This window comes from Ambystoma mexicanum, chromosome 3p (genome assembly GCF_040938575.1).
Source record: "Ambystoma mexicanum isolate Mex_15411 chromosome 3p, UKY_AmexF1_1, whole genome shotgun sequence".
NCBI classification, from domain to species: Eukaryota; Metazoa; Chordata; class Amphibia; order Caudata; family Ambystomatidae; genus Ambystoma; species Ambystoma mexicanum.
In genome coordinates, this window is record NC_090925.1 from 467147603 (window position 1) to 467174794 (window position 27192).

Consider the following 27192-nt stretch of genomic DNA (forward strand, 5'->3'; position numbering starts at 1 on the left):
GTGTTTCACTAACAGGTGTTACTGATTAGACTCAAAGGATTCTGGTAGCTGTAGTGAAAACGTTTTTTCAGTTCAGGTGACCAGGGACCGACACCCCTCCAAAAGCACAAGCCCTTCCCAAGTTTGGGGGAGGGGAGAGAACCATCTTTATGATTCTCTTAAGTGGGGCACAACCCAGATATATACTTTTTGCAACAGGTTTAATTGACCAGGACCTGGAGTGCGTGCCTCGCCCTCCTTCATTTTTTCACATCTTCCCAATGTCTATATTAGAAACCCTTGCCCACATAAAGGAAATGGCTGGTATGTACTGGCCGGTAGTCCTTAAAGACAGCCTAGAACAATGTCCAGTTTTTTCAAAGGGTTCTATCCTTACCTGTTTTGCTGTTTTAAAGTCTCCCCAATGAGCAATAGCTGCCCCTTCAGGCCCTCCCAGCGCTTGGAGTTGTTATCCTCGCGTTTTCAAGTAGTTGCAAATATGCCAATGTGAATAAAGAAATGTTGGCCTCAGGCTCTCAACACTGATTAACAATACTGTTATATCCTCCAGTCCCTGTCCCTGGTATGAAAATGTGGGGTCTGATTCACAGAAGTGTTTTCTAATGGTGCAATCACATAGGAATAGGCTCTGTGAATCATGCCCTTGATTCCTGCCACCTCATCGCCCATCATACGTCATTCACTGCAACAATGCTCTTATGTAAGGGCACCTTACACTAAGAATGCCTCTGCCTTCTGTTTTTGCCAACTTTGCAAGTCTGTTCTGTTTGAAATGACATCCTGTTCTTAAATAAATACAGATGCTTATGGCCTTCTACCAATGTCCCTTGGCTGTGCCTTGGGTACTTTTCTTACTCTTCCAGTACAGGGAGCGGGCACCTAGTGCATGGTCACTGCCTTCTCTGGGAGTGATAACCCTTGACCTAAATTAAACCTAATCACAATCTTCCTGACTTGGAGCAAACTATCTTAGGTGGGAGGAATCCAGTTAGAATTCCGTAGAAGCTGCCACACCCAAACCCAGTGGTTGCCCTTAAATGGCCTCCCACCACCCTGCTGGTGTGGCGGCATTGTGTGGACACAATGCTTCCAGTAGACGAAAGAGTGACTCTGCCTTTGGGGCTGGGTAGCAGGCACTTTAGCGCAGTTCTACATGTCTGCTGAATTTGGCGCACACACCTGCATACCATTTCCTTGCTGCGGAAAGGAAAGTCAAGCAGCCACATTAAGCACAGACATTTTTAATGTACAACATAATCACAATTATTGTTCATCAGCAGGCTTTCACGTGTTAGGAGAATGTTCCTTTGCGGGTCTTGTTTGCCACGGAAAGAGATTCAGGCCTTGCCCTGCAGAGGCATTGATGCTAGGCAGATGGGCATTTTAGATATGACCAGAGGCACTGACCATTAGCATAGTTCAGATTCTGTGCAACTTTGAAATGCAGAAATGTTTCTTTGCTGGACTAAAGTATTGAAAAGTATCAAATTGAGAGTGTCACTGTGAGTAGGGATTGTTACAAACCTTAGTGAAATAATGAAGGACTAATACCAAGAAAGATGTCACACTGAGCACCATTAATGTACTTACTGCAACACACTGTTTAGCGTGCATAGTATTTATGTTAAATGATACGATAGGTTATTAGTTATAACGCACTTAATACCCAGAGGTTGTTGAAAGCGCAGACGCAGGGATCGAACCTGTGTTGCCCTGTGTCGTCTTGCTTCCAAGGCGAGCACGTTGCCGCTGAGCTATCTAATGTCATATTATCGCATGTTATCACATCTTACGGTCTATGTTCAATAAATTACACTTGACCTCCAGGCTCTTTAAGACTCATCACTTATCAAGTCCCTGCAAACCTATTTTCTAGTGTCAGGCGCTGCCCCCCCCCCCGCACCCACCCAAAAAAAACAACCCCACTAATAAATCAATCGATAAATATATGAGTGGAATTTGGCAGGTGATTGTGGGCGGCAGTTCTGTGAGAAAGGCTTTGGGAGGGTGATAATGGCCGTGCCGCGCTGTGAGCTGTTTGGCATTCTCATTACTTCAATTACTCAGGAATGCATTCCGGCAAGAAAACTATGAGCTAAATTGGCAGATGCAAAAAACAATATCTGGAATAAGTCTGCCAAATGCGTGCAGCCCTTTCCCCATGGCAATATCCGTCTAAACTCCTCGGTCTCTTGTCAGATAATTCTGTCAGCTCACATTCAGTTATGTCGCAGATTCAGTCTACTGACGCTAGCCAATCAGAAGGGCGCGCACAGGAGACAACCCGGTCCTTTGTGCGACATCTGCAGTGACCCATGAACGCCACATGTGGATTACGAGCAAGTGGCTGTTGTTTCTTGCCCTCTTTGTTCTACACAGTGCGGGGGTGCCACGTGCAGTGAGCGCCGTGTCATCAACTTGCTATGCGAAAAATTACACAGGCCTTGTTGTGCTCCTTGTTTCTGCTCCAGAGGGGGGAGGCGAAATGAATGGGGGGCTTTTAGAACGGGCCAAGCCCAGGATTCTGTGGGCATTCATGCTTTCATAGTACTCCCCACATTTACCAAAAAATACATTATGTGTTTAAGATGGCGCCTTTCGCATAAATAATGCTTGCTTCTGAGTACAGTTTCTAGAAAAATTAACTGCTCATTTGTGCCCACAAAAGAGAAGCTTGCATACTTGAACTTTAATTGGGAATTATTTATATTTAGTTTTGCTGAAAACGAGGCGTGATTGGGCACTTGAAGGTAGACTTAACCGTCTAAGGCATATCATTTGGGATATTCTTTAATGAATAGTTTTTATTGCAAAGCTACCAGAACCCTGGCAATATTGGAAGCAAATCAGAACTAGTGTAGTTTTCCTAGTGAACCCAGAGTGGAAATCTAGGGGCTGTATTTTCCTTGGAGGCAGAGGCAGTAGCAAATCCTAAAAGTAACTAGTACAAGCAGAGGTATTCTTCCCTTCCTCTCCTTCCCCCAGAAGCTCACTGTCTCCCGAGCCCTGGTTCTCTCAAGGCTGGATTACTGTAACAGCCTCTATCTTAATCTGCCTGCCTCCACTCTCCGCCCTCTGCAACTTATCCAGAACAGAACTGCGAGACTTGTCCTTGGCCTCAAGCCCAGGGACCGTATCTCTCCAGGACTGAAATCTCTTCACTGGCTCCCAGTGGCTGCGAGGATTAAGTTCAAAACCCTCTGCATTGTCCACAAGGCCTTCTGGGGCCTGGGGCCTAAATACCTTCAACTCTCTCTTCCTAAATATCTTCCTTCACGAGCCCTTCGCTCATCCGTCTCCAACTCCCTCATGGTCAGCCGCTTCTCGAAGCAACGAGCTGGGGGCAGATCTCTCTCCGCAGCAGGGGCCTCCCTCTGGAACAGCCTTCCTGCCTCCCTGAAACTTGAGGAGAACCATCTCCGGTTCCGGAAGCAGCTCAAAACCTTCCTCTTCGCTTCTGCCTTCTCTCTCCCTCTCCCCTGCTAAACCTGCTTAACTCCCCACTGAAATTCTGCACTAAACCTGCATCTTGGCCACTCTCAGCGACCTCGGTCCAGGGCCCAGCCACTCTCCACTTGCACTGCCTCCCTGGCTCCCCCTGCACTGTGGGACTGTCACTGTATCCCTACAGCCCCCTTCCTAGCACTTGCTCTGCACTTACCTCGCACTTGCCACCAGCTGGCCCTTTTATTTATTATTTATTATTTTATTACGCTACTTACCGTGTACTGCACTTTTCCCCCCACCTCCCCCCCTGCACTTTCTCCTTTTCCCCTTACCTCTGCACTTGCCCGATCTGAATGACACCTGGCCTAGTAGGATCGTTTGTCTGTCTTCCCCTTGTTTCCCTCCCTCCCTGCCTCGTCGCGCCTTGAAACACTTGTGTATAGGCGCGTTACAAATACCATATCATATCATATCATATCATATCATATCAGAAGAGTCCACTTCAGCAAGCGTACCCTGTTTTGGACTCTGGTCAGTGGCATCTACAGGAATCAAATTTAGGGGAGGGCACAGAAAGGACCATTGGCAAAAGTGGGTGGTGGGAACTTATAAATAGGTGATGTGAATGGGCCTCATTAGGACCCAAGTGGTAGAGGATTAACGGCGCCGGTAGAGCTGCCGGTGCCGTTATCCCTATACCGCCACATTACGAGGTCTGCCCGCGGGTCCCGCTAAGGACGGCTGGTAAAACCTGGCATCCTTAGCGGGACCCGCTAGCAGACCAGGATGCTAACAACGGGCCCGTCATTAACGGGCCCGTTGTTAGCATCCTCCCCATTCCCATTGAGCCCTATGGGGCTGAAATGGGGATGTACCACGTCCGGGTTCCCGAAATAGGGAATTACCAGGCCCGCCAAAGTCGGCATGGCCCGATAATTCCCTATTTCGGGAACCCGGACCCGATACCCGGTATGGGGGTAGCCATGCTAAAAGCGGCACTGGCCCTCTCCATACTCGTAATGAGGCCCAGTGCCTTTCCCAAATTGATGTGTGCGAAGTATCCCAAGCAGACCCAGGGGAGATAAAAATGGTGATTTCAAATGCACAATGTTTGAGGAAAGTTCAATTAACAAAAGGCGATTGCAAGAAATTCTGGCAACATTTTTTAATATTCTAATACTTCTGATGCTTCCATGGCAGCCATTTTAAGCCAGTATTTTGTTTGACTTAACAGGGCCATGCGAGGCGTCCAGTTCATTCAAAAGAAATACATTGCTATCAGCACCCCGGGTTTCCGGACTGGAAACCTGTGATGCTACTGGCAATAACACCTGATCTGGTGGGGTGGATTGGGTGGTAACAGTGTCAGGCCCCATACCTAGCACCCTGTCACCCAGAACACAAGCTCTATAACTGGTATCCTGCCACCCACCATCAAGATTGCAAGCCCCATACCTGTCATATGGCTCCAAACACCCAGAGGACAAGCCCTATACCTAGCATCCCGCCCCCTCCCATTCAGGGCACACACCCTATACTGTCATTCGGCCCCCCAACACCAAGATACCCGCCTATCATTCTGCTCCCTTACCACCCAAAGTGTATGCTCCATACCTGGCATCCAACCCCCACTACCCAGAGCACAAGCTCCATAGCTGACATCCTGCCCTCACCACCCAGAGCACTATCCCTATACCTGGCATCCTGCCCCCCACTGCCAACATTGCAAGCCCAATACCTGGCATCTTGCCCCCAACACCCACAGCAGAAGACCCATACCTGCCAACCTGCCCCCACCCAGAGCACAAGCTCCATACCTAGCACGCTGGCTCCCACCAGTCAGAGCACAAGCCCTATACTTGGTATCTGGGCCACACCACACTGAACACAAGCTCTGAACCGAGCATCCTGCAACCAACCCTCAAGATGACGAGCCTCATATCTAGCATTCCCACCCAACACCCAGAGCACAATCTATATACCTGGCAACCTGCCCTGCCACATCAAGATTGCAAAACCTGTACTTGGCATCCTGCGCCCCAACATCCAGAACTGAAACCCCATACCTGGCCCATGTCTCCCACTCCCCAAAAAAGAAGCCCCACATCATCCAAGCCATGGCAACATCCAAACACTCCTTCCCGAACAAGCCACTTTGAGCATTGGTGGGCAGCGCTGGCCCAACCACTCATGATGCCGGTCTTGAGGCGTCGGTCAGAAGTGTGTTCCCCTTCTGTTCTGTGCTGGCTTGCTCCATAGAGAGGCAGCCTGCACAGAAACCCAAGCTCACACATGCCATCTAGAGGTGGGGGGCACAATAGGGGGCACAATATTTTGTATGGGTGGCAGGTGACCCCCGCACTGGCCCTACCCTAGAGACATCACTGACTCTGCTCCTTCCAAGCTATTTGGGGCCTCTTATCACTCCGGCAATACAGCGGGTCAACTAGATGTAAATGGCGGACTAAACCCATAGATGTACTTCAATGCATTATAGGGAATTTCTATTAGCATTTCTACTTGCATTAAATGTAGAGGGTGATTATGTTGCGTTCATTCATGAGCGCAGAGTAGACCACATGAGTGGTTGAATCGATGTTTCCCAACGCATTTGTGTGGCTCTAGAATAATCATGATTTTCTTCTTTCTCTTGCTGTCCTTGGGAACATATTGTTTGTAGTATTTTATAAACCATGATTCAGTAGGTAACAGCAACTACCTGGTTTCTTCATTCAATAGAGGGCCAATTGGGTTATTGTGATGAGCACTAATTCAGTGGTGCGAAGCATGAAAGTATAGGGCAAAATCTGTCTCATAAATATTTGTTGTATTTAGGGAGGATACGTAGAGCCGGTTAAAATGTTTGAAAAGTAGTCTTTATATATGTCATAATTAATGTTTTTTGGACTGCAAATACATGGGCAAAGGAGCCTGCCCTCCTCTTCTCTCACTCCACAATTCCTTTTAATACTCCTGACCCCAGCAGTTATGGTTGTTCATCAGCGTCACCCTTTGTCTTCCCCGAAACACCATCCAAATTAAAAGGGGTTCAGAACAGATTTTAAATTTGTTAGTGCTTTGCCTGACTTCATTGGTATTGTAATACCATTGTTGGTGTGACTACTGGCAGAGAAGGTAGCCACAGAACATTTACACAGGAAATGTGTTTTAGAGTTGACTAGAGATCTGTGATGGGTGGTAGTTTCCAGCAAGGCTAAACCAATGCTACTGGCAGGTGAAAACTAATATACATTAACCTTTATTTGCAGTCACTGGGCACACTCCTCAAAGAGCCCGATTTAGCCATCCCATCAATGTGTGGATGACACTCAGTTGTACATGAGAGTAAGCAGCCAAATGGACATTAGTTGCCTCTACGTGATTACCTAGCCATCATCCACTCTTCTATGGCAATTGCCAACCTCAAATGTAACCCCTCCAAGACCGAATGTGTGCTTATCAGTTCCTGACAATGGTTTGATCCTCGTCTCTCAGATTCAGAAAAATCCTTAAGCTTCACAATCAAACCCTTCATCCCGGCGCACGAGTTCTAGGCCAATGTGCAGGCCCTTGTCGTCTTGCACGTTGATAGGGTAAATGCCCACGTAGCGGGGCTCCCAATGATTCACTTAACTCTACTAAAATCAATCCCCAATGCCACAGCACACCTTATTACTGGCACGTGGAAAGCTGACCAAATCACCTTATTCTACGCAAAATGCAATGGCTTCCTCTCCATGCCAAGACACTGTTGAAGAATGCATTTATCATCTACAAAGCAGTCACAAATAGCACACTAGTGTACCTTTGGCTAAGCTCCACATATCTGGTGGCACACGCTTCTTGCACAGCAAATTGACCAACCGGCCTGAATCACAACTGGTCCCCAAAGAAATGATCCCCAAACAATCCTTCTCTTGTCATGCACCAACCCTCTGGTACTTGATCCCAGTATTGATCAGGAATGCCCCCATAATTCACTATTTCGCAAATCTCTCAAAACATGGCTTTTTTAACAGCTCCTGACCACAGACTAAACCCTGTGGATGCACAGTCTGACACACAGACCACAACTCACAGTACTATGCTACTGTTAAAAGATGCCAGCCAAAACGCTGGACACCAACACCCTGTACAGCGCTGCGCTGCTCTTGAGCTAGGTCCGCCCATTAGTGCCTTCATTCTGAACAACTGATTGTTTCCAAAGTGCACATGACAGCTTTGGGACTCCATCATCATAGCATAAGGCAGAATGTTAGTATCAACAGTATTTCAGCCATTCTTATTTTTAAATAAGGTCTTCTTCAGGATGCAGCATATCTGTTTTCTTTTCACTAACATTTTCTTCTATAACAACTATTTTTACCAGAAACTCTGTGCCACAATTGTATTGGGTTAGTGATACCCCAGTTAGCTCTATGAATTATCAATTCCTTTATTTGTAGTAACTTGTATTTTGAAGGTAGCGTGCTATATACTTTAATGAGTAAATGTAACGGATACCAAGCGTGAAGCTCAGTCTGCTCCTTCAACTGGTTTGCCAGTTTCGTGAATTACTGTATTCTTTTGCCAGTGAGGGTGACCATGAATTATGACAGACACGTAGTTGTGCATGTTGCTTTTCACTTGTACTTAGCAGCAAACTCTTGTAGTTCTGTTATGGGACCACTTACAGTTAATCTGTTGTCATTAAATTATTGGAACCAAATTGGATTTGGCCTTATATATATGCGCTAATTATGTGCAGTCACTCAAGAAGCATCACAATCAGACCATAGCAATCCAGGAGATGATATAATTATATTTGGGATTCTATAGTAAATTCTGTCAAAAGCTGTAAAGTAATGACAGAATATGGGAAAGGTTGAACTAGTAGTGTTGATCAATTGGCATCGTTTTTTGGGATATTTGTTCTATGGCTCGCCATGCACTATTGGTAGGTGTATTCCCAAATGCAATTACCCAGGATGTGATAGTATTATCTAGGCCACTGGATAAAATGACAAGATTGGTCTATTTATAGAAATTTGAGGGACTGGTCATATTTGTGATAGAGCTATGCATAGAATGGTAAAGGGGTTTACACTGAATTTTTCTGGCATAAGGTGATCTATGCCTTTTTATCAGGCAATGGATGGCACATGGGCTGCACAAGAAAATCATAAAGTCTGTGATAAGGAGTCCAGGTTGCTATCCCTTTCATTGAATAAACTTGAAAATATGTTGAGGTTGTTGATTATATTAAAAGCCTTCACTGATTATATTGGACAAAATGAGAATTTGGTAATGATCTCTTACATGCGCCCAGATACCTCCAGGATTGGAGCGCTTTATAAATAAATAAGCAAAGAAACAAACAATACATAACCAAGGAATGTTAAGGCCATATAAAGCTGCAGTGTACGTTTGTGTTTAACAACTGTGGTAAATTTGTATGATAACTAATTCATTTGATGGGCATGTTTTTCCGGTAGTTCCTAATGGTGTGAATTACTTGATGGGAATTCAGCTTGTCTGGAAATAACCACAACAGAGTTTCATGTTATCTAGAACTGCATGGAGCATGTCAGCTGAAGGCCATCCACGAGTCTGAGAAGCATGCTTCAGCATCAGTGCACTGAATGAGTATACCACAGAGGGACTACATGTAGACTCTCATCTAAAAGCCTTCCTTTTCAAGGGAGACCATTTCTACAGAATTAGCCTTGCCTATAATTTAGATCAATAGAATGCAAAGGGCATTGGTGTATCTGTACATCTTTATATTCATAAGGAGATGGCACGTGAAGAGAAAGGTGAAGATTGGATTTATTGAATGTATTCAAGTGCTGATTATTAGAGGTAGATATATTTTGGTAGTCTCTCTTCATCTTGCTGAACCCTGTTTAAAGCATGGTTTGGGAAGGGAATTTGACATCGGAGGGTGAAGAAAGACTACCTAATTTCCAACCTCATCCTAGCTGGACATCTGGACTTTCGCAGAAAATTGGCCATCAGGTTAAGGGTCCCAAAGTGTGGTAAAATTGAGTTTGGAGATGGCCAGGTATCAGGGCTGGACTGGGAACCAAAAGGTGGCCATGGACATGTTTTTCCAAAGTGGTCCCATAGTATAATGTGGAAGCAAACACAATCCCGTTAAGCAGGGTTTGAGGAGTTATCCCCCACAAGAATGTTTTGAAAAGATGGGACAGAATAGTGAATTTTAAATCAAATACACTGATTAAAAAGTAGTGAAACATGACACAAAATGGACATGTAACAATTGTAAGGTTGGGAAATAACATACTGTAAGCTTTATAACTAATGGATTGCTTCAATGGGGTATAGGAAATGATGAAAGTTGGTTGGAAGCGGGTGGGGTGCATGAGAGAGAGGTTACAAGAAACAATGAAGAAGGGCACCCACACACAAGAGTCCCGTGGTGCAGATGCCCACCTTTAAGCGTCCTGAGTTCCCTGCAGGTCATATCACCAGTGCAAGCAATCATGCCTGCCTGATTGCTGGAACTACACCATTTCAGTTTAACTTTTTGGTCTCAACGTGGTTTCCACAGTGCTACGTTGAGTTGGTGAATTTCCACAAAACAAGGTTGACACACATGGCCATTTTGATATGTTGCACTGGGCCATCTCAGTAAGACAATGGGCCTCATTATAAGTTTGCCGGTCCGGGAACTACGGTACCGGTCAGCATGCTGATACCGTAGTTCCCGGACTGGCAAATTACGAGTTGTGCTCGTGGGGGCCTTTCTGCCCCCCAGGTCGGACCTGGCGGGCAGAAAGGCACCCGCGAGCACAGCATTTTGGATTCACCAGCACCGTTATAGACGGTGCCGGTGCATCCGACCTCCCCATTCCCATTCGGCCCTATAGGGCCGAATGGGAATGGGGAGCATCTTTTTTCCGGCACCTGCAAATCGGCAATTACTGGGTCCGGCAGGGCCGTAATGACCCAGTAATTGCCCATTTGCGGGCACCGCAAAAAATTCCAAGTTTGGCGGCAGCCTGCCGGTTTTACGAGAAAGGCTACCGCCAAACTTGTAATGAGGCCCAATGTTCCAAAGATTGAATGGTGAGGCAAGAGAAAACTAGGTTAATTCATAGAGAAAACATGTGCTGCTACTGGGAATAGAGACGTTAAACAAACTAGAAGTATCCAATTATGAATTGAATTCCATCATCAGAGAAAGAGCCAAAATAAAGGGCATGAACAGGAAGGCCAAATATCAGGTTAGGAATTTTAGAAGAGGATGGTGTCTTGCAAGGTACTTAACAGATCCAAAATGTTATTGACACGCAGTGAGAGTGAAAGTCACAAGACAGACAAAACTCTATCACTAGTTCTGCTCTTCTTTCGATCAGATTATATATACTTTTGCCGTAAATCCCTCCTGATTCCAAGAGCATGGTATGTCCTTCTGAAGAAAGAAATTCAGAGAAGGTAGTCTTGACATTAACAAAAACTGAGAAAAACTATCACTAGAATAACATTGAAGAAAGCCTGAATTAAAGAGACCAGTAGTGGGTAATAGCACATTATTGAAAGAAAAACGTGGTATACAACTAAATGCTGTAAAACAGGCATGATTTTGAGTATGTGAACTGAAAAATATCCAGCTAAAGGACATTGTTTTGGGTTACAATACCGACTCAATAGTCCTTTCTTCTCTGATCCATAGAGCTCTTATGATGTATTCGTATAAACTAAATTGTATGATGTCAGAGCTTCTACCATCAAATTAATATGCAGAGACAGTCAAATATGCTTTGAAACTACTGGGTGTTTGGCTAATCATGGTAATCCCACCAAAGCCTCCAAGAGGCCAGATGGTAGAACATTTCTTAACACTGCTGACAATTGGAACTATCAGCAGCAACTGACAACCACTTCTAGGTGAAAGATGTTTCCACAGTATGACTGTGACCCTTCTTGATACCCCAATTCCAATCTGTGGACACACGATATGGCCTGCTCATGGTGTCCATCCTCTGTGACTGTGTACTTCATATGTTTCACAGCTATTTCTCTGAACCAAAACGTTCATGTCTTCCAGAACTCTTAGGTCTTCTCTTGAGGTAATGAGTGGAATCCAGAGGAAGGCACCTCCCATCACGTACTATTCCTTGATACTTGTTGTACACAGTGTACATGTATCTATTGGAGATAATTAGAGAGAGAGAAGAAAGGTTTTAAAAAAGAGAACGAGAAAGAGAAAATGAAAGATAGAGGCAATGTTTGCAGTAGCAAAGTGTGACAGAGAAAAAAGAATTGCCTGAAAAAGTCAGTAGTAAGGGTGTGTGCAGATGGGCATGGTATGCCTTGTTAGAACTTGTCATGCCTTGTAATTTCTTTAAATGCTTTTAAATGCCTTCTATACCTTGCAATGACAAGTTATTATTCCTTGCTATATACTATGCATTGATTATGCCCCTCACTAAACCGATCATCATTGTACTTGTCTCCTTATGCTGCACACATGAAATACCTACCTAGTCACACATTGCATGTGCCCACCAGCTAATACCACCTATACACACTAACACCATCCAAACTCTATACCTCTCCCACCATCTTGCCACACAAAACCTGGTAACCCCTTCTGCATTCACCTACCCCATGCACCCTCATAACAGCTCCTCCTTCTCTTTCAGTTTGAGAATGGTAAAATGTTATATATTGTGCTATACAAGACCACGTTAAATGACATTACATTACATGACTATCAGCTAGATATGTATGAAAAAGAATAACAACTGTCTCTGCAGCAAATGTGATTTTAAAACATTTGAATGTGACTACATGAAATCAACACATGCATGCATCCATCAAACCTCTTCTACTCTTCCTTCCACCCAAGCTTTCATTTTCTCCCCATTCCCTTTCTTGACATTCCGTTCAGTGCCCTGAAAAGGACATTCATAAAGAAAACGCTTTTATCATACAGATATGTTTTCTTATGTCACTTGACAATATCCCAGGTGATTTGTTTGATGATTGATATTTCAAGCTGTCATTTCTTTTCCTTTTTTTTCTTGATTCCTTGCTTTCATGAGCTATGGACAAAGGATGTATGGCTGACTTGCTGCTCGCTCTTTTACATGACAAAATACCAGGAGCAGACGCAATGAATGACTGGGAGCGTATGCAAACCACAACTTGTGACTCCAAAACCTTGCACAGGCAAAGGAAACAGATTACAAACGAGCAAATCACTAGGTGCAAATGCCTGCAGCTTCAACTTAAATGGGAAATAAAAAAATAAATATGTTTTAGCACTTTTAGCTCAAAGCGATGGAACATTGTAAGATATGTGAACCACTTGCAAATGTTCACATATAAAAATGACCCTTGTTCCTGAGTATTTGCCAGATTCCAAACCTGATTTACACCATGTTTGAACATGGGCTAATTGTTACATGATCCATTGCTAGATGTCTTTGTGAAGTAATTTGCTCTATTTGACTGTGTAGTCGGGTCCTTTTAATTGCCCACTGATTTACACTGCTCCAGATAAACCTATGTTGGTTATGCAAAGTGGGTGTGGCTGGAGGGACACCCCTCTCCTGATTATAACGTAATTGTAATTGAATTAAAAAGGCATTTTTCACTGTTTTGTTAGTCACGGTCTGTGGCAGCTTCAACATGTGAATATTGCAACTGCAGTATGTGCATCCTACAGGTGAAAATGCATCTGAAGGGGCGAAGCTGCTATGTGAATTGGAGCCCATGGATTATTGATAATGGGACAAATCTACACTCAAGAACTAAACCTCAACAAAAGAGCCATCAGAAAACAAGAAAAGGTGGGTGACATTCCTGAAGTGCATCCAAACTCACAATGCTCAAGGAACTCCAAGCTATGTGCAAATAACTGATCAAGACTGCTGAGGCCAACTACTACCAAAAATCCATAGCCCAGGCCAAAAAAAAAAAATTGGAGCCCTGTTCAAAGCCATCAAGCATTTCATCACCACTCTCCCTGACCCTCTCATACGACCATCAACTCTTTCTTCATCAACAAGATAATCTTTTTCCACAAACACATAGCCACCAACACCACAACTGACAGCCCATCACACATGCCATTTTGCAAAACCACCATTACCTGGACAACTTTCAAGGCACTCACCAAGGAAGACCTGACTACCACCCTAGCATTCCTCAAGGCAACAGCATATGCGGATAGCATCCTTCCTGTTTCCATATTCAAGACCCGTATAACTGAAGCACTCTGCCCTTACCTGGCCATCATCAACAGCAACCTCACTCAAAGCACCCTCCCCTTGAAGATCAAGATAGGAAAAATCCTTCCAATTCCTAAGACACCAGCACTGGACCCTGAATAGCAACTACTGACCATCACCCTTCTTCCCAGGTAAAATTCTTGAGAAAGCAGTAGACCCCTAACTTCTCCATCACATTAACACCTACGGCCTCCTTCAGTCTTTTCCAGTCTGCCTTTAGACCCAGATGAAGCCTGGAAATGGCTGTCATGAAGGTGATTGATGATGCCTCTACAACCTTGGTGATAGCCATCTGTGCATCCTTGGTTCTCCTTGACCTCCCAGCTGCATTCCACACAGTAGACCCCCAAATACTCAAGGACATGGTACATTGCTGCATGGGTATCAGCTAAACCATCCTCAACTGGTTCAAATCGTACCTTGCTAACTACCACCAATTCAGCCAAATGGATTCCTCCAGACCACCAACTATACCCATCACCTGTGGAGTTCTGTCAGGACCCATTCTCTCCCCATTAATCTTCCAGTTTTACATGGAACTGCTCGGAACTCGACTGGCTCCCCACAACATCTAACTCCCGCAATAAGCAAATGACATGCAGCTCTAACTCAAGATATACTCCTCAAAGACATCCACAGGCTCAAGGCTTGCCTCACATTGATCCAGTAGTGAATGTTCAGTGCTTAACTGAAACTCTATTCCTCCAAGACCAAATTCCTACTGCTGATCAACAGCGCTGAACACCCTGACATCCATACTTGACCCTCTGGTATGAACATCAAGGGATTCATCCTACGATGACTACCTGCACAAAGTCCCTTGGGTTTTACATCAACAGACATCTCGCCTTCAATGAGCACATTAGAAAGGAAGATACAAAATGCTTGGTAGCAACTTTTGCTCCTGTGGAAAATCACACCCTTCATCCCAGCAGCTTCAGATCTGTTGTCCAAACCTTGGCCTGTTAAGAGGCCTTTCGGCAAACACCCTGGCAAACCTGAGATGCGTCATACATGCTGAAGCAGGGATCATCAAAGGAATCTGTAAAATCAACCGCATCACTACAACCCTCATCAAACTGCATTGTCTTCCACTGCCATCATGTATCACCTTGATATACTGCTGTATCATTTACAAGGCAGTCACCCATCAGTGCCCAGCTAGCTCCCTAAGCCGCTCAGCATCTACAGAAGCCTTCAATCCACTAGATGCAAAAACAGGTGCAGGCTTGAATTCTTCCAGTACAGGAAGGAAAAAAACAGCAGACAAACATTCTTTGCCTATGCCGCCGGACTCTGAAACTTCTACCATACCAACTCCAGATTGGCCCCCTTGCTTCTACGTTGCAGGGATGAGCTCAAAACCCTCCTCCTAAAGGAATAACTCTTCCTTAACACATAGGTCCATGCCCCCTTTACTTCTCCCCCTACCCTGGGACTGGTAAATCAACTACAACAGAGTTGCTTCTAAATCCCTTGCTGCTGACCTGCCCGCTGTACATCTCCCCATTGTTAGCTTGCCACTACCTTGTATTGATCCATTGCGGTCTGTTTCCCTCACTGTGAGCTTCCAACTATGACCTGCAAAGAGATCTGTTGTTTCACGCTCAATAAATACCCTAATAATAATAGGAATAATTAAAATGTGAAGCAAAATAGTTTAAAAGCTCAGTCGGAGCATTAAAGTGCTGTTAGTCCCGCAAACAAGATCCATTTCCTAATCTCCCATTGTTTGCATGGCACAGAGGCAGTATTTGCACAGGCAGCACAGTCAGTAACCCAGTTGCTAGACAAGTAAGGTTGTGCCTCAGCATTGTACAAAAACGAAACACTTTGCTTATTTATAGATGAAATATATCAGCACATGGTGGTTTCTGATAAACACCAAGTGTAAATCAAGTCTTTAAAGGTGAAACTAAGACTTTAATCTGTGTCCTGGACGTGTTCTGCATTTTCAATTCATTTTTTATTTGTTATGCTTTGTAAGAGAGCCACATTCAATATGGCTGACTTCAGAGAGCTTACATAGGTACAAGATGACATGAGTTACATCATCACGTATACAAAAGGGAAAGATAACAGTGTCTAATGGTGAGGCTGGCAATTAAGTAGTGCTATTATGTGCACATGGAAGTGCTTGTTGTGGTGGATCACTAGGGTTGCTAGAATATCCACTGTCTTTGGTGCAGACTATTGTTAAAATAGGCCCACAATGTACCAATACAAGAGATAATTCAATAATCAGAGTAACTCCAGGCGCATGAGAAATCCTAGCTTTATTAAAAAACAAATGGCAGCTGAGAGAGCGTATGAATAACATCTGAAAATGGCACCAGAAACAACAACTTTTTGCATTCAAAATGTGTCATAAATGATGTCACACTTAGCTGTTATCATAAAACTTCTATCCTAGTCCTGGATTGTACGGCAGAGTATAGCCTGTATGGTTATCTATCAGCTCACCTCATTATAATTAGTTCTTCTATAATTTGTGGCTTCTCCTAAGTTCAACCTTCTACAATGAGACATTTCTACTTAACATCTCATTGGTTGGCATTATAATATGCTAGTCGATAAGAGGAACACGAGGTGATTGGACAGGTCTTACCTCATCGGCCTTGCCCACATTCAAGCGGTGCCAAGTTACATGGCGAGGAAGGAGAAATGGGTGTACCACTGTATTCTAATTAAAGAAGATACTCCCATCTCTTTCCCAGGCCTGGCTTTTCACTGTCAGTCTTGTTTCTAATTGGCTCTGGCATAAATGGCCATTGTTTTAGTCAAGTGGTAGAGGACCACTTTTCAGGACGTCATTTCATTTCTTTATTGACATTTTCTGCTGTCTGAATGTGTGTGTGCTTTCTCGCAGTGTCCACTTGGGGCGCTGTATATTCATTTGTTATGTGATCAATTGGCACAGTAACTACTTGCACCTGGCATTCAAGGATATGTATAGTTCTCATTGCTTCCAATTGAAACTAATAGCCATTGTTTTAGTCGCGTGGTAGAGGACCACTTTTCAGGACGTAATTTCATTTCTTTATTGACATTTTCTGCTGTCTGAATGTGTGTGTGCTTTCTCGCAGTGTCCACTTGTGGCGCTTTGTTGGGTTTAGTCTAAAATGGCAGTACTTCGGTTGATTCTCAACCATGCTGTGAAACTTTGTCTCTTACATGTTAATGCTCTTTGTGTCTTCATACATGGGTTCTTCGTGTCTACATGCAAGTGTTCTTCATGCATGTTTTTGAGTATTTTTCATGTCTGTGTGTTCTTCGTGTCTAGGTCTTTCTGCATGTCTGTTACGTGTACTTTGGCTGTGTGATGCCACCATTTACCCTACCTCTGTGCATTATCTGCCACCCTGCCTGTGTCACACTATCTATTCTACTCTTAACAGCAACTACATGGCTCTTAATGTTTTGTTAGCGACCTAATGCACCTTCCTCAGCTTACACTTTCATTCGTAATCGTGATGGGGAATAGAGGGGCCAGTTGGGGGTGTGGCGTATACCAGTGAAATTCTCATTTCCATTACCACACTATTTTTTAAGGTTAAAGATCTTTCCAGTGAGCTCTAGAATCATGTGGTGCATAGTTCCTGCATGTGATCTTTTTTTGTCTTTTGTGTGGTTGTTCAAGAGGCATTGTCTCTATTCCTCCAGGATCTGTTGGTGGAGTATTTTATTTCTAAAAATGCATGGTCATTTTTTAGGGCATCAGTGGATCACAATGCACGAGTAGATCTTCACAATTTGAATCTGTTGAACAATGGCAAGGGCCACTTTTTCTGGTTCTATTCCGGTTCTATTTTTGTGTAGTGCAAATCAGTATACGGCTGTCACACTTCACAGTAGGTTTTAAGGGAAAGAGTTAGGGCATGATTTAGTTTGATTTTCTAGTTAATGGTTAGAAAGGGAGGATCATTTTGGTTGTTCATCGTCGTCACTTGAAGGTTGAAAGAGAGGGTATTGTCAAACATAAACCCCAGATTTGCATTTGCTTCTGCTGGGCCAAGTATGCCTGACCATTTGGTGGGTTGCTCTACAGTTAGATTATTACGCACGCTGTGGAGTATTGCTTTTCCTCCATCACAAAAACAGAGTTGCTTTCTGCTCATCGAATTTGGGATTGCTGCTGGACAGTCATTGGTGTTTTTGTTTGTGTTTAAGCTAGTGTTGGTTTTGTACAATAACTGAAGATTGTCTGCATATAACTTGAAGGATGTTGTGCATTTATCGAGTGAATCTGACACATGGAGTATGTACACAATAAACAGTTACAGGGATATAGCCTCTGGAAAACCCCACATGAATATGTGGCCCAGTGGTATGGATCAGGAAAGGTAGTTTTAAAACTGTCCTTATTCATAAATCTGAGGGGTCTAGATAAAGTATTTTTGGATTAAGCCAAACCATTATGCTACATAGTTTTGGGTAGTGTTATTTTACCAGCAACTAAGCAGTGGCCTGTCAAACATTTTTAAAAAATGTGCCTTTTGTAACCAGTGAATAAAAAAAAAAATCCTATATGTTTTCATTTGATTAAAATAAGTAAAAAAGTAGGAATACACTATAGGGATTTCTGGATAATACTGAAGGCTGTTTCTTAAAGCTGTGCCTTCCTGCGATAGTGGGCATTTGCACAGGGTAAATGACCTTGAAGTAGATATGGCAGCATGGATCTATTTGGTGTTCTATCCTCAAAGGGTAATCTAAGGTGCAGTTTACCGAGCAAGAATGTGGAAGGAGTATATCCCCTCCCCCCAGAACCAGTATGCGGTAACACGATTATTAGATAACTATAAGGGGTCCAGAATACAACTGAAGTGAGAGGTAAATATCTTCCTCTGTCCCTGAACAAAAACTAAGAGGCTGTATGACGTGACCGTTCCCATAAAGGGTGGTGTGGATGGTTGTGTGGGGTACATTTACCCACCCAGCAGAATTCCCCTCCATCTCCATCACCAATCCGCACTTCTGCAATTACAAGCAGAGTGGTTGTGCTGGCTCTGCAGTGTGCCATTCCCTTGCATCAAAACTGCGTTAAGCAGCTACAAAAATGATGGCTGCAGAGAGTTGAAAAGCAGCGCTGCTAGCTCAAAATTTCCAAATGAAAAAGGAAATAGTTTGCCTTAAAATGATGGAGCCTGATGCTCTTTTTCATCTGCCCAACAATACACAGTTCTGATCCAGTGAGACCCAGCTATGCCCAGCCATATTCAGGTTGTGCTCCAACAAAGAAAAAGGGGCATTCCTCATTGTATAACAGGCTGTGTCAGGCAAGATCTGTGAAATCACCAAGAACTTTACATTCAGCCTTATGGAAAAATGCTGTACTTTGCAACAAAATATCACGGCTGAACTCTTCAACAAGAAGCCCGATTTCTCTGTGCTATGTTAGTGTCAGTGGACCTTTGCCTTGAACAGATTGCTGTGTATGAGAAATTGACTAGGGCTGCAATTTACCAGCAAAAGGAACATTAACCATGTGTAAAAATGGTTGCTTTATGCAAACAAAGAAAATGCTGTTTAAAAGTGAAATCCGGAGTTAAGGCCCTGTCCTTGCGTAGTAATGTGAGGTGTGGGGGGGGGGGTTGTTTGAAATCTAATATGTTTAATTCCAACAGCCTTGCTTTTTGGCTTAGGAAAAACAAAAACAAAAAACTAAAATGCATTTGCTGTACTGGGGAACTAGCAAAACAGGTTCCCTGCCCTGGCTTCAAAGGACATTTGCTTTCTAGGGATAGGATGTGTCTTCCCCCAAAGGGCCAGCCCCTTGAGAACTATGAATGGACCAAGGGGAAGTATCTCACACGTTTATCAGACTTTGTGTCTGGGCTTGAGCCTGTTACAATAGAGTTCCAGGACACTTAAGTGTGAAATTGCAAATAACACCTCCCCTCAACTTCAACTGGGGGGCTTCACAGCCAACTCCAGAGCAGCCTTGGAAATTATGCCCTTATTTGGGCGACAATGCTCGCCATCTTGCTCAAAAGACTATTTTAATTAATAAACTTTAAGACTGTTATTTCTGTAACCAGGAAACACAGGAATGCAAAATGTTAACAGTTTAAATGCAATGTTTGTGGCTTTAAAACAAGATAGTGTGGCTTTCCCTGGCAGGTATGGGACGCTAGTGGCAGAAGAATGTGAAGCATGGGAAATGTGTACATTGTGGAACGTTAAAAATTAATGCAAAAATGCTTTGTGATAATAGGTATACATGTATGAAGTTATAGAATTGTAGGTGAAATATCTCCCACCAAAAATCGCAAAAGATTATTAAAAGGACGAAACAAGGTCATACAAACTTCGGAGTGGGAATGTTATGCTCTGTGTGAAATATGTCATTTGCCTATGTGATTTGAAAAAATGCCACAACTGTAAAAATCTGCGATGTATGGCCGAAACTGATTTTTGCAAAAATGAATGTGGGATGGATCTGTACCTCATAAAACAAACCCCATAAAACTCAGTCCCCTCCTTCAGTTCAATCTGCCTATAAGGAGGAGGTGACATGACATAGGCTGACCTACTCGATTCTTAGGGGTAGGTCTAGCTTAGGTCTGCCCAACAATACATCCTGTGATGTCACCCACTTTATAAAAGATAGAGGTTCACAGAGACAAAGGACACACTCTTCTGAAATTTCCAGCAGCTGCGTATCCCGACAATCCAGATCCACCCTGCAGATTACAGACTCCACTGCCAGGAAAGGGATAGTTGGTTCAGGCTCTCCTATCCAGGAAGAACTACACTGCAAAACAAAACCCCATAACAAAATCCAACTAAATTCAGGGAGAAAGGGGAAAGGTGGCTGAACCCGCTTTGGGATTCTCCAGTGCCGCCTGCTTGCCCTGCTACCCGCTCCATCCAGCTGAGGTGCCGCTGTGCCATGACCAGACCTTTGCCCAGCTGTTTTCTGCCAGGAGAGTCAGTTGCAGTGACCAGATCCTTTGAGTCCAGAAACCCGGTTGGCTGTCCCAAATCCCAAACTCAAGCGCTGATTGTGAGTATTTCCCTATCCTATAGCAACACATAGTATACCCTATCTTGATACCTTGTCTTTGTTCCACTCTCTAAGTAATCCCATCAATACCCCGATAACTTGTTTAAAACTGTTCGAATTCTCTGTGCATCCTGTCCTTGATCTCCAAGCCTTTGCTCCATTCTTTCACGCATTTCTGTCTTGAATAAGTCTTTAGTCATATTTTGAATAATTTAATTAATTTCCACATAGAGCTGAACGCGGGGTGAAAAGGTTAACCTTGCAAACTACCCTTGGAGGGTACCGTGTCTTTCTTTAAATATCTAGCCACTAAATCTAGTTTAAGTGAAACTTGTCCTTTCCTTTTTAAACCTATTTTCTCTTTTAACTGCTTTTATTTTTTAAAACCGAATTTCCTTTCACCTTGAAAATCTCATCCAGTCATTTAGCTAGAGTCACTCTTTCACTTTCATATGATCCCTGTGATGTGTATCTATCACGCAGCATAAAAAACACATTCCAATTTTGTCTATTTCACCCGTTTTTCAAACCGTTTGAAATTTAAACCTGTAAAAAGAAGAACATGCAAATTCTATGTGTGGGATTTTGGGCTGCACTGTGTTGTCACTTCAAAGTTGCTTTTTGAACTGTATGCCCTTTTTGATACCTTGCCTTGTAGTTGCTAGTGTTCGTACATCCCTGATTCTGTTAGAACTCATATTTATCGCATTCATTCAACCGCACATTAAGTTAAATATTTAGTAATTCTGAGTGTCATTTGATGCAATTGCAAAGGTTTTGAAATCCGATATTGCCTCTCATTTCATGGGGGAAGGTCAGATTCTAATGCTGTCTAGTATCCCTGACTCTTTGCTGCTCCTTTCTATCCACTCAGATTTAGATTAATAGGGGTTTGAGGGAGGATTGCAGGGGGGAACCTTAACTCGGGTGCTATCTACCTGAACAGTAAAATTGCTCTCATTCATCTGTGCTTTGGATATGTTATAGTAGAATGTCAACCAAGTGTATCTCATCATTTTACATTGTAATTATCAACCCATTGTTGATTGCTGGCCAATATTAAAAGTGTGTGATTTTCTTTGAATTTAAAATAAATAAATATTGTATTTTCCACCCACCAGCCTGGTTCATGGTCCATTGTGACCCAAGGTATTTGTAAAAGGGGGTGTGAGACGGGTTGGGTGCCAGCTCAATCCGAATTCGTAGAAAATAAAGAAAAGGTATTCTAATTGAGCGCTACATCCTAGGCTAAGGGCAAGAATCATGGTCTGGTATGTGACGCCCAATTGGAATCCTTTGCAGCTGAGGCTGCGGGGTGCCGGCCATACAGAAGGGCATTAGGTGGACTGAGATCGATTTCCTGCCTGGCTGCAAGATGATTAAGCATTTGGTACAAATGTAAAATGATATGTCCATATGTGTGCTAATAACAGAGACCACCAGAAAATAGAAAATAACTTGGTGATGTTGAAGAACATTTATTTTTTTTTATTTTCAAGTTGAACTACTGATGACTAAACAGTATGCATTTTAATAACTGGTGCCAACCCAGTCTGATGCAATTGGAACCAAAATGCAGCGAAATAACATTTTGAGGCCAATTCATAAAAGCTACTTTGAGTAACTCTGACTTACATTGTCCGAAAACATTGAGTTTTCTATTAATTTAAAAAAGAAGTTACTATAAGTAACTCTGATGTACTTCTGACTTGCAGTAAGGTTTTGTGAATCGACTAACGCTCCTAAGGTTTAAGTTAAAGGTAAGTAAGAGTACATTCATTGTGAATCAGTGCCTTTGATTTCAACTTTATGGCATCCCACTGCTTGTTAATGACACAGGGAACGTTGAGCTGCTGCCCAAAACTGCTAACAATGCTAATTTCCAATTGCCCTTAGCATGCTGCAATTCCGAGGCAAATGGGGAATGTTAGAATGTCACTCAAAGTACCTTTTGGATCTAGGAACTTGTGTTTCAATGGAGAGCCAGATGGCCAAGAGTGTCCTACCTAAAGGCGCAAACAGCTGTATATTTACTACATAGCACCTATGTTTACTTATGTTTTTAATTCGTTATAGTTTATTAAACTTTTCACGTACAGAATAACAGTACAAAACCTTCCTGGATATAATAAATACAAGATACAATAAAAGTGAGGATTAGGCACATGCCTCATAATTCATCCCCTCAGTTTAACATTTTAAAAATGATAGCAATTTCCCTCCATAGGAGGGTGAGAAAAATAATGCAAGCATGATTATTTCCACTCATGAACTCCCTTCATAGCAAAGATCATGGTAAGGTTACCTTCAACCCCGCTGAGCGTAGAGCGCGACCCTTAAAGATGACAGTGAGGCATATTTGCAAAACAGATGCCTTACAGTTTCCAGTTCCCCCTCACCGCAAAGACGACATTGCCTTCTGGTCCTTGGTACCTGATTCCAGGCCCCCTCAATTTCCCTTGTTCTAGTGGTGTTACATTTTAGTTTGAGATAATCCCACACCAAATAGTTACCCACAAATTGTTAAATGTATGTGGGAGTGTCTTTCCTTGTCATGATGTAGGCCACAAACTCTGTAGCAGAGTTTTTTGTTCACAAATTCATTAGAGGCTGCTCTTGGCCATATCTAACCACAATGGCTTTTATAGTTTGCTCAAAGTAATGAAGCGGTGAAACTAGCGAATTCCCCCGAGCCAATTTTAGGCATGTGTCAGCATCATACAGATTTTATCCAAGTTACTAGATGGCATCAGAATGGCTCTAGTCTTATAGACATCAAATATCAAGGCCAGAACGGAATCAGCCGAAGCTTTGGTCAGCTTACACATCAGGGTTAGGCAACTCAGATAAATTCTGCATTGGATGGGCATCATGTTATACTCCAGAAGTACCATAGCAATTGTAGTACGTTGGGGAAGGCGTAAGAGGCTCCTCAATATATGCCCTTCTTGTTTACCCATCCCATCTATAATTGAAAGTGACCAAATGTCAGCACCATAAGGTGCAAGAGATGCCAGTTTGGCCTGGTACAACCGGACCAGTATGCAGAGGAGAACCCCCCACCCTTCTGTGCAAAGGAACAAATACCTCCCATGGTCACATTAGTCCTTAATCTAACGTGGTCCAAATGAGTGGTGCCACTTAACTTACTGTCTAGTTACAAGCCCAGGTACTTGTAAGAGGGCACCACCTCGAATGTATTCCCATCCATCACCCATCTCCTATTATTTCTCTGCCTTCTCTGAGTATCAAGATCATGATTTTAGTTTTGGAGCTGTTTATGAAAAGGGAATTGTCATCAACATATGTTTTCAGTTTATTCAAGGATGATTGTAATCTAGGATAGTGAGATTGTCTGCATATCCCAACCACAGAATTGATGTCGTCCACAATTTCGGGCAAGTTGCTACAGTGGAGCCCATGACTTTATCCAGCTCAGATAGGTATAGGTTAAACAAGATGGGTGCCAGCGTACAGCCTTGATTAAGGCCTTTGTCCATTAATATCCAAGAGAAATGTTGAAAAATAATCATCTTTAGAAGCCCAGGTGCGGGGGGTTATTTTTGTGTGTTCCCCAAAGCCTATTGTGGTCTACAATGTTGAACGCGACAATGAAATCAGTGTATGCCACGTAAACTGGGTGTTTGCTGATTATTCCAGCTTGTTGGATTAGCGTAGAAAGTGCAATGGCATTATACATTATAAGAAACTGTATATAGAGGCTCACTTCTACAAACATGTCCTATGTAGGAAACCCATGATTTTAAAATGTTTCATTTTCAAAAGGACCAATGGAGGCCCTAAGAAATGAGGACATTTGGGACATGAGTCTACAGGCTAAGTTTATAAACAGATCAGAGTTTTAATCTTGACCACCACATTGATCAGTCCAGCTCCAAAAAAATAAATGGAGTCTACTGAAAAACACCTTAAAATGAATATTGACCATGCACATCTGTAGTTAATCATCAGTTAGGTGGAGCTTTGCAAAGAACTCCCATAACATAACTACTACCCACAATTTGCCTCTGCTGAGCAAGCCCACCAACCCACAGATTCCTATCAGTGACCCTTCTAAACTGGTAGAAAACTACAATCAATCCCTTACGTTGGCCATCAACATGGTGACCCCCATGGCCCAACACAAACCTAAACCTATTGCACATCTCAATACCTGGTTCACTCCTGAACTCAAAGAACCCAGTGCGAAAAAACAAGTGGCTGAACCACCCGGAGAAATAGCCATTTTGTGTCCAACAAAGGCCTCCTCGCCTCCCTAGTAAAAAGGACTATGACCATTCGATACTTCTAGCAAAAAGCACCCCTATAACACAAGACTTGCTAAAGCAGTTTCTAGCTATCAGGAACTCTTTGCAATCTTACAGGCATTAGAAACGGCCCGTACCCCCTTGAACTAACTTCACCAAAGGCAGCAACATACAAAATGCCCTGCTAGATAAAATAACCTAGCTTCAGAAGAAAAAAACACTGAACAGCTGCCCCCTAGCTTCTACTGCTGCAAAGCCCCAGGCTATTCCTCAAACATTTTTGCTACTCCACTTTAAACTGGTCTCAGAAACTGAGGTCATCCAGATCATCAAAGGTCCTAAACTTTCCAGATGCCAAGGGGATGTCTGCACAGCCACAGTCATTTAGGACTGCGCAGAAGAGCCTGCATCCATCATCTCCATACTTATGAATGCCTTGTTCACCTCTGGGTCAGTGCCAACCGACCTAAAGGATGCATGGGTCCTACTGTTGCTAAAGAAAACTACTCTAGACCCGACCATCCCTATGAACTACCACCCTATCACCACCATCCCATTCCTCCTCAAAATCCTGGATCACGCAGCATACCTTCAGAACCAGTCGTACCTTGAATCCAACAACCCCTTAGGTCTGCCCCAGTCCAGGTTTCGTCCAGGCCACAGCAATAAACAGATTTACTAGTCTCAAAAAATCAATTGGATGAATTCAAAGATACTGGCAAGGTATGCCTCCTCCTCTTGCTGGAATTATATGGTGCCTTTGATCTCGTTCACCTTCAAATCCTGTGTTAACACCTCTATTTGGCAGCTCACTTCTGCACTGAAGCTATCGCCTTGAGCTCCTCTTTCTGACCAACAGATCCATAAGAGTTTTCTCACACACCGCTTTGGCCCCTCCAGCCCCTGCCACCTGTGGTGTTCCCAAGGTTCATGCATGTAACCCACCCTGTAAAATACCTTTACCAACCCCCTTTTTGACCTCCTAGACGACCGAGGCATATCATACACAAACTACGCTGATGATACACAACTACTCCTGCCCATCACTGAATATTGCACTACTGTCTCAAACACACTGTAGTAAGACCACCAAATCATCCAGGCACATATATCATCCCACATGCTATGCCTCAAGGATGACAAGACTGAAATCCTCTTGGTCAGCTCGCAAACCTTACTAAGCAAACTTGATGGAGTCTACAAATCATTTGTCATCGACGGAATCACCATCCCAGTCTCAGGTGATGTCAAGCCCCTAGGTGTCTACCTAGACTCTACTCTGTCTCTAAATAAGCAGGTCAGCGCCATCACATCTTCTGCAGTTTACACCAGCACATTAATTAATGCTTGCAGACCCTTTCTTACCCGACAGTGGCATCACCATTGCACATGCACTCATTGGCTCCAGACTGGATTATTGCAAAGCCTTATTTGAAGGTACTTCTGCTCGAAACATTAGCAAGCTACAGGTCAAACAGAACAATGCACTTAGGGCTGCTCTGAACATCCCGAGATGAGAGCATATCTCTGCCACCAGAAGAAGTGCACATTGGCTTCCGTTTCACCAGTGTATTCTTTTCAAAACACTAACCATCACTCACAAATGCCTCTTGAACATAGCCCCAAGATACCTCTCAAAAAAGCTTACAAAAGCACAGTCCAACATGCACTGCTTTATCTCCCCAAGATTTAAACTACAGAGATTGGGAAGGGGAGGTGGGGCTGAGCTTCCTGGTCATTGGCACTAGGAACTGGAATGCTTTACCACTGTCATTAAGTGTGGAACAGTCTTATTGAACCTTCTGCAAGTATCTCAAGACTCTGCTATTTGCCCTTGAGATGATCATAGGGGGACTCATCTCCTAAAGAATTCTCCTAAAGACTCACATCGAAAAGACTTTGATTTATCTTGTTTTCACCTGCTGCTGTAACTCCTGTAACCAGTGCCTCAATGCCTCTGGGTTTAGTGTGCTTTTTAAATGAAATGATACATAAATAAATAAATACAGAAACACAGTTTTGCAGATGTACAAACAGCATTTGCACATTGCAAAAATGCCTTATTAACACCCACACGAAAAGCTTGTATCCTTATCACACGAGTTGGAAAGCTCTGGGAGTTAAGTGCTTGTTTCCCTGGTCCAGGCGCAATCTGCAATCCCGGGTTCTAACTGTGGATGTGCTGTCACAGTCCTTCATCCTTTTGAGAGTCATTAATTGAGTC

At 43.3% G+C, this 27192-nt stretch overlaps 1 protein-coding gene across 10 annotated transcripts in view; it reads left to right on the forward strand.

The window, feature by feature from the left end:
* The window catches only part of BCAS1 (brain enriched myelin associated protein 1), a 675276-nt gene that overhangs the window by 461611 nt on the left and 186473 nt on the right, over window positions 1-27192 (forward strand). The gene's annotated exons all lie outside the window — the stretch shown is intronic.